Below are 9,658 nucleotides of genomic sequence, written 5' to 3' on the forward strand. Positions count from 1 at the left end.
CATTTAGAAATCATACCATTCTACATATGCAATCAGTAATTCTTAACATCATCACATAGATGCATGATCATCGTTTCTTAGTATATTTGCATCGGTTTAGAAGAACTAGCAACACAACAGAAAAAGATATAGAATGTTAATATAGAGAAAAAAAATAAAAGTAATAATAATAGTAAAAAAAAGAAAAAAAAAAAACCTATGGCTCAGATGCAGCTTCATTCAGTGTTTTAACATGATTACTTTACAATTAGGTATTATTGTGCTGTCCATTTTTGAGTTTTTGTATCTAGTCCTGTTGCACAGTCTGTATCCCTTCAGCTCCAATTACCCATTATCTTACCCTATTTCTAACTCCTGCTGGACTCTGTTACCAATGACATATTCCAAGTTTATTCTTGAATGTCGGTTCACATCAGTGGGACCATACAGTAATGTCCTTTAGTTTTTGGCTAGTCTCACTCAGCATAATGTTCTCTAGGTCCATCCATGTTATTACATGCTTCATAAGTTTATCCTGTCTTAAAGCTGCATAATATTCCATCGTATGTATATACCACAGTTTGTTTAGCCACTCGTCTGTTGATGGACATTTTGGCTGTTTCCATCTCTTTGCAATTGTAAATAGCGCTGCTATAAACATTGGTGTGCAAATGACCGTTTGTGTCTTTGCCCTTAAGTCCTTTGAGTAGATACCCAGCAATGGTATTGCTAGGTTGTATGGCAATTCTATATTCAGCTTTTTGAGGAACCGCCAAACTGCCTTCCACAGTGGTTGCACCATTTGACATTCCCACCAACAGTGGATAAGTGTGCCTCTTTCTCCGCATCCTCTCCAGCACTTGTCATTTTCTGTTTTGTTGATAATGGCCATTCTGGTGGGTGTGAGATGATATCTCATTGTGGTTTTGATTTGCATTTCTCTAATGGCCAGGGACATTGAGCATCTCTTCATGTGCCTCTTGGCCATCCGTATTTCCTCTTCTGAGAGGTGTCTGTTCAAGTCTTTTTCCCATTTTGTAATTGGGTTGGCTGTCTTTTTGTTGTCGTTGAGTTGAACAATCTCTTTATAAATTCTGGATACTAGACCTTTATCTGATATGTCGTTTCCAAATATTGTCTCCCATTGTGTAGGCTGTCTTTCTACTTTCTTGGTGAAGTTCTTTGATGCACAAAAGTGTTTAATTTTGAGGAGTTCCCATTTATTTATTTCCTTCTTCAGTGCTCTTGCTTTAGGTTTAAGGTCCATAAAACCGCCTCCAGTTGTAAGATCCATAAGATATCTCCCAACATTTTCCTCTAACTGTTTTATGGTCTTAGACCTAATGTTTAGATCTTTGATCCATTTTGAGTTAACTTTTGTATAGGGTGTGAGAGATGGGTCTTCTTTCATTCTTTTGCATATGGATATCCAGTTCTCTAGGCACCATTTATTGAAGAGACTGCTCTGTCCCAGGTGAGTTGGCTTGACTGCCTTATCAAAGATCAAATGTCCATAGATGAGAGGGTCTATATCTGAGCACTCTATTCGATTCCATTCGTCGATATATCTATCTTTATGCCAATACCATGCTGTTTTGACCACTGTGGCTTCATAATATGCCTTAAAGTCAGGCAGCGCGAGACCTCCAGCTTCGTTTTTTTTCCTCAAGATGTTTTTAGCAATTCGGGGCACCCTGCCCTTCCAGATAAATTTGCTTATTGGTTTTTCTATTTCTGAAAAATATGTTGTTGGGATTTTGATTGGTATTGCATTGAATCTGTAAATCAATTTAGGTAGGATTGACATCTTAACTATATTTAGTCTTCCAATCCATGAACACGGTATGCCCTTCCATCTATTTAGGTCCTCTGTGATTTCTTTTAGCAGTTTTTTGTAGTTTTCTTTATATAGGTTTTTTGTCTCTTTAGTTAAATTTATTCCTAGGTATTTTATCCTTTTAGTTTCAATTGTAAATGAGATTCGTTTCTTGATTTCCCCCTCTGCTTGTTCATTACTAGTGTATAGAAATGCTACAGATTTTTGAATGTTGATCTTGTAACCTGCTACTTTGCTCTACTCATTTATTAGCTCTAGTAGTTTTGTTGTGGATTTTTCCGGGTTTTCGACGTATAGTATCATATCGTCTGCAAACAGTGATAGTTTTACTTCTTCCTTTCCAATTTTGATGCCTTGTATTTCTTTTTCTTGTCTAATTGCTCTGGCTAGAACCTCCAACACAATGTTGAATAATAGTGGTGATAGTGGACATCCTTGTCTTGTTCCTGATCTTAGGGGGAAAGTTTTCAATTTTTCCCCATTGAGGATGATATTAGCTGTGGGTTTTTCATATATTCCCTCTATCATTTTAAGAAAGTTCCCTTGTATTCCTATCTTTTGAAGTGTTTTCAACTGGAAAGGATGTTGAATCCATTCATATGCTTTTTTACAATAAATTCATCTTAATTCAAAGAGACAAGTAAGTCAAAAGTGAATGCTGGAGCTCAGTCCTCCACACGCATGGTAAGTGTACAATGGCAGCTATCATCATCTGAGCGCCGAGCTTCTTGCCCCAGCTGTATTATCAAGATGTCTCTTTCCGACAAGCTGACCCTGGACAAACTGGACACGTAGTGGAAATGGGTCATCATGAGTGTGGATTTCAATGTTCCTATGAAGAACAAACAGACAATAAACAACCAAAGGATCAAGGCTGTTGTTCCAAGTATCCAGTACTGTTTGGACAATGGAGCCAAGTCAATTGTTCTTATGAGCCACCTGGGCAGGCCTGATGGTGCCCCCATGCTTGGAAAGTACTCCTTGGAGTCAGTTGCTGAAGAACTAGATCTCTGCTGGGCAAGGATGTTTTGTTCTTGAAGAACTGTGTGGGCCCAGAACTGGAGAAAGTTTGTGCTGATCCAGCTTCTGGCTCTGTGATCCTACTGGAGAACCTCCACCTTCATATGGAGGAAGAAGGAAATGGAAAAGATGCTTCTGTCAGTAAGACCAAAGCAGAACTAGCCAAAATAGAAGCTTTCCAGGCTTCACTTTCAAAATTAGGGGAGGTCTATGTCAACGATGATTTTGGCACTGCTCACCAAGTCCACAGCTCCATGGTGGGAGTGAATCTGGCACAGAAGGCTGATGGTTTCTTGATGAAGAAGGAGCCTTTACCAAGGCCTTAAAGAGTCCAGAGCGGCCCTTCTTGGCTATTCTGCATGGAGCTAAAGTTGTAGACAAGATTCGGCTGATCAATAATATGCTGGACAAAGTCAATGAAATGATTATTGATGATTGAATGGCTTTTGCCTTCCTCAAGATGTTCAACAAATGGAGATTGGCACTTCTGTTTGATTAAGAGGAAGCCAAGATTGTCAAAGATCTAATCTCCAAAGCTCTGGCATATCTACTGGCTGGATGGGCTTGGACTGCGGTCCTGAGAGCAGCAAGAAGTATGCTGAGGCTGTCACCAGTGCTGAGCAGATTGTGTGGAATGGACCTTTAGGGGTATTTGAATGGGACTCTTTTGCTCAAGGAACCAAAACCCTCATGTGTGAGGCAATGAAATCCACTTTCATGGGCTGAATCACCATCATAGTTGGAACACAGAGGATAAAGTCAGCCATATCAACACTGGGGGTGGTGCCAGTCTAGAGCTCCTGAAAGGTAAAATTCTTCCTGGGGGGGATGCTCTCAACAGTGTTTAATATTTTCTGCCTTTTTCTTCCTATATGTATTCCTTAAGTCAACTTAGTCTTTTCTGCTTTGCCACTTAGCATTAGCTAACATCTCCCCCTACATAGAGGTTTCTTATGGCCAAGAGATGCAACATCAGGAACCCTTAAATAGTCGCACAGCATCCAGCTCATCTTTACGCACCCTGGATTTGTCTATCTTCTCCACAATCCCATTTGAATTTCTCAGTGATTAAAGCATTGTAGTTTTCTAGAGTGTGTACATTTATATTTTGCCTGCTAAAAGAAAGTGAGTTATGTTAGTTTAGTTCTCTTTTTGAAGTAGTTTATTCTGATTAGCTTTGTCACCATTTCACTGCTCCGCTTGGAAACGGTAAAATTCCAGCTGTAGGCAAAAAGGGGGACAAAGTTGATGATCTATAAATAGACAATAGAAGTATCCATTTAAACTGGGAAAAAGAGTGAATGATGGAAAACATATACCATGAAAATAGTAACTAAAAGAAAGCTAGGGTAGCTATGGTAATATTAGAGAAAATAGACTTTAATTCACAACTGTTATAAGGGACACAGGTCATTTTGTACTAATAAAGAGGTCAGTTAAAAAAGGCACAATGATAATATACATGCACTTAATGGGAAAGTTCCAAAATATATGAAATAAGTATTGACAGATTTAATAGTAGAAAACTTCAATATACCACTTTCCATAATAAATAAGATAAATAGAGAGTAGATCAGTAGGAAAATAGGGTACTTGAATTACACTATTAATCTACCTAGGTGTAACAGACACATACAGAACATTTCAAGGCAGCAGAACACATTTTCTTCTCTAGTGTGTTCATTGTTCTTTCACCAGGGTAGACTATCTATTAGGTCAAAACCAAGTCTCAATAAATTTAAAAATATTGAATTCATATGACATATCTTTTCTGACCACAATGTAATGAAGCTGGAAATTAATACAAGGGAAAGTGGAAAATTCACATATACATGGAAATTATTCAACCCATTCTTAAACAGCAATGATTCAAACTAAAAAGACCAGATATATTAGGAAATATCTTCAGAAAAATGAAAACACAGCACACCAAAATTTATGGTATACATCAAAAGCAGTTCTGAGAGAGAATTTTGTAGCTCTAAATGCTTGCATTAATAAAGAATAAAGACCTAAAATCAAAGACCTAATCTCACAACTCAGGGAACTAGGAAAATAAGAGCAATTTAAACTCAAAGTGAGCAGAAAGAAGGAAATAAAGATTAGAGCAGAAATAAATGAAATTGGGTATAAAAAATAGAGAGAATCACTGAAACCAATAGTTGATTATTTGAAAAGATCAATAAAATCAACAAAACTTTATTTAGGCTGATAAAAATAAAGAGAAGGTATAAATAATGAAAATAAAAAATGAATAGAGGAACAATACTACTGATTCCATAGGAATAAAAAGGATTATAAGAAGTTAATATAAATACTAGAAACACATAGACTACCTTTTATTAATTAATTCTATTAAATTAATCAATAGACCAATAACAAGTAAAGAGATTAAATTTAGTAATCAGAAACCTCTTAACCAAGAAAAACCCAGAACCAGATTCACTGGTAAATTTTACCAAAAATCCCAAGAGATTTAACACCAATCCTACTCAAATCCTTCCAAAAAAATAGAAGATTAGGCAACATTTCTTAATTCATTCTAGGAGGCCAGCATTACCATAATACCAAAGTCAATAAAGATAGCATGAGAAAAGAAAACTAAATACCATTTTCCTTTATGAATATAATTGCAAAAATCATGAAAAAATTACTAGCAAATCATTCCAACAACATATTAAAAGAATTACACACCAGGATTAAGTAGGATTTATCCCAGACATACAAGGGTGGCTCAACATAAGAAAATAATCAATGTAATACACCACTAAAATAGAACAAGGAGAAAAAATAAAACACATGATCATCTCAGCTGATTCAGAAAAGGCATTAGACAAAAGCCAACACTCCTTCTTGGAAAAGAGCACCATAAAACAAGAAATGGGAAAAAAATCCTCAGAATGCTAAAAGACATATACGAAAAAACCCACAGCTACTATACTTAAACAATGAAAGATTTCCCCCAAGATCAGGAATAAGATAAGGATGCTAACTGTCCTTACTGTTACTCAACATGCTTCTGGATGGTATAGCCAGAGCCGTTAGGCAATAAAATGAAGTAAAATCATTCATACTGGAAAGGAATAAGAAAAACGTTCCCTATCTGCAGATGACACGATCTTGTATAAAAAAAAAAAAAGAATCCTGAAATATACACAACAAAGCTACTAAATTTAATAAATAAATTCTGCAAAGTGGAAGGATACAAGATGAACATGCAACATTCATAAGTGTTTCTATCCCAGTGATGAACAATCTGAAGAGGAAATAAGTAGAACATAGTTCTATTTACAGTAGCTTCAATTAATTAAATATCTAGGAGTAAATTTGACCAAGGAAGTAAATAAAATGCATTGAAAAGTACTAAAAAGTGCTGAAAGAAATTTTTAAAAGCCTAAATAAATGGAAAGACATTCTGTGCTCAGGAATTAGAAGTCAAATATTGATAAGATTTCAATCCCCCCCAAAATGATTTACAGGTTCAACACAATCCCAACCAATATTCCAAAAGCATTCTTAGCAGAAATGGAAAAGCCAATATCAAATTTATATGGAAGTGCAATAGCCCAAAAGAACCAAGCCAAATTTAAGAAAAGGAGGACTCACACTTCCCAATTAAAAAGTTTATTGCAAAGGCACAGTATTCAAAATATCATGGTACTAACACAAGGACAGATATACAGACAATGGAATCAAATTGAGAGTTCAGAAATAAATCTTCACACTATGGCCCACTGATCTTTGACAAGGGTGCCAAGTCCACTTAATTGGGGAAGAATCATCTCTTCAAATGGTGTTTAGGAAACTGGTTATCCATATTTAAAAGAATGAAATTGGATACTTACCCATATACAAAAGTTAACTCAAAATGTATTAACAACCTAAAAATAATAACCCAAAGAATAAAACCGCTAGAAGAAAACTTAGGCAAATAGCTTCAGGATCATGTGTTAGGCAATGTTTCTTTAAGATTTATATCAAACCCAGAAGCAACAAAGGAAAATTGGATAACTGTGACACATCAAATTCAAAAAATCTTTTTGCATCAAAATACTTTATCATGGAAGTAATATGACAACCTACAGAATAGGAGGAGATATTTGGAAACCACATAACTGAAACAAATTTAATATCCAGAATATATAAAGAAATCCTACAAGTCAAAAATAAAAACATAACCCAATTATGAAATGGGCAAAAGACTTGAATAGACTTTTCTCCAAAGAAGACATATGTATATGACCAAAAAGCAAATGAAAATATGTTCAAGATCATTAGCCATTAAGGGAATGCAAATCAAAACCACAATGAGATATTATTTCACACCCACTAGAATGGCTACTATTGGAAGTGAAAAGTGTTGGAGAAGATGTGGAAGAATTGGAACACTTGTTCATTGTTCGTGGGAATGTAAAATGGTTCACCACCATGAAAAACTGTTTAGCAGTTCTTCAGAATGTTAAGTAAAGAGTTATCATATGTCTACAGGTGTTGAAAGCATGGACTCAAGTAGAATTTTACACATCAGTGTTCATTGTGGTATTATTCTACAATTGCTAAAAATTGGAAGCAATCTAGGTGTCCTTCAATGGATGAATGGATAAAAAAATGTGATACATTTAGACAATGGAATATTGTTTCTCAAAAAAAAGAGTGAAGTTCTGTTATATGCTACAACATGGATGAACTTGGATAATATTATGTTGAATGAAATAAGCCAGAAACACAAGGACAAATGTTATATGATTTCATTAACGTAATTAGAATAAGCAGATTCCTAGAGTCAGAAAGTAGAATATACATTGTCATAGGCTGGGGTGGGTGGAGAAAAATCAAATCTTAACTTATACAGAGTTTCTACTGGGATGATGGAAAAATTTTGGTAATGGATGAGTGATGGTAGCACAACACTGTGGATGTAATTAACACCACTGAAGTATATAATTGAAAGTGATTAAAGTGGGAAATTTTAGGTTGCATGTATGTTACAAGAATAAAAATGAAAAAATATATAGAACTGTACAACACAAACCCAAATGTAAATGAAGGACTGTAGTTAATAGTATAATTCTAGTTAAATTTAAATTTAACTAAAGAGACAAAAGACCTATACAAAGAAAACTACAAAAAAACTGTTAAAGAAATCACAGAAGACCTAAATAGATGGAAGGGCATACCGTGTTCATGGATTGGAAGACTAAATATAGTTAAGATGTCAATCCTACCTAAACTGATTTACAGATTCAATGCAATACCAATCAAAATCCCAACAACTTATTTTTCAGAAATAGAAAAACCAATAAGCAAATTTATCTGGAAGGCCAGGGTGCCCCGAATTGCTAAAAGTATCTTGAGGAAAAAAACCAAGCTGGAGGTCTCACGCTGCCTGACTTTAAGGCATATTATGAAGCCACAGTGGTCAAAACAGCATGGCATTGGCATAAAGATAGATATATCGACCAATGGAATCGAATAGAGTGCTCAGATGTAGACCCTCTCATCTATGGACATTTGATCTTTGATAAGGCAGTCAAGCCAATTCACCTGGGACAGAACAGTCTCTTCAATAAATGGTGCCTAGAGAACTGGATATCCATATGCAAAAGAATGAAAGAAGACCCATCTCTCACACCCTATACAAAAGTTAACTCAAAATGGATCAAAGATCTAAACATTAGGTCTAAGATCATAAAACAGTTAGAGGAAAATGTAGGAAGATATCTTATGAATCTTACAATTGGAGGCGGTTTTATGGACCTTAAACCTAAAGCAAGAGCACTGAAGAAGGAAATAAATAAATGGGAACTCCTCAAAATTAAACACTTTTGTGCATCAAAGAACTTCATCAAGAAAGTAGAAAGACAGCCTACACAATGGGAGACAATATTTGGAAACGACATATCAGATAAAGGTCTAGTATTCAGAATTTATAAAGAGATTGTTCAACTCAACAACAACAAAAAGACAGCCAACCCAATTACAAAATGGGAAAAAGACTTGAACAGACACCTCTCAGAAGAGGAAATACAAATGGCCAAAAGGCACATGAAGAGATGCTCAATGTCCCTGGCCATTAGAGAAATGCAAATCAAAACAACAATGAGTTATCATTTCACACCCACCAGAATGGCCATTATCAACAAAACAGAAAATGACAAGTGCTGGAGAGGATGCAGAGAAAGAGGCACACTTATCCACTGTTGGTGGGAATGTCAAATGGTGCAACCACTGTGGAAGGCAGTTTGGCGGTTCCTCAAAAAGCTGAATATAGAATTGCCATACAACCCAGCAATACCATTGCTAGGTATTTACTCAAAGGACTTAAGGGCAAAGCCACAAACGGACATTTGCACACCAATGTTTATAGCAGCATTATTTACAATTTCAAAGAGATGGAAACAGCCAAAATGTCCACCAACAGAAGAGTGGCTAAACAAACTGTGGTATATACATACGATGGAATATTATGCAGCTTTAAGACAGGATAAACTTATGAAGCATGTAATAACATGGATGGACTTAGAGAACATTATGCTGAGTGAGTCTAGCCAAAAACTAAAGGACAAATACTGTATGTATGGTCCCACTGATGTGAACCGACATTCGAGAATAAACTTGGAATATGTCATTGGTAACAGAGACAATCAGGAGTTAGAAATAGGGTAAGATAATGGGTAATTGGAGCTGAAGGGATACAGACTGTGCAACAGGACTAAATACAAAAACTCAGAAATGGACAGCACAATACTACCTAATTGCAATGTAATTATGTTAAAACACTGAATGAAGCTGCATCTGAGCTATAGTTTTTTTTTTGTTCTG

At 35.7% G+C, this 9,658-nt stretch overlaps 1 pseudogene; it reads left to right on the plus strand.

The window, feature by feature from the left end:
- The first annotated feature begins 2,566 nt into the window (after positions 1 to 2,566).
- LOC143660710 (phosphoglycerate kinase 1 pseudogene) lies at positions 2,567 to 3,684 on the plus strand (annotated as a pseudogene).
- Positions 3,685 to 9,658: the final 5,974 nt, after the last annotated feature.

The sequence above is a fragment of the Tamandua tetradactyla genome, chromosome 2, assembly GCF_023851605.1.
Source record: "Tamandua tetradactyla isolate mTamTet1 chromosome 2, mTamTet1.pri, whole genome shotgun sequence".
Taxonomy (NCBI): domain Eukaryota; kingdom Metazoa; phylum Chordata; class Mammalia; order Pilosa; family Myrmecophagidae; genus Tamandua; species Tamandua tetradactyla.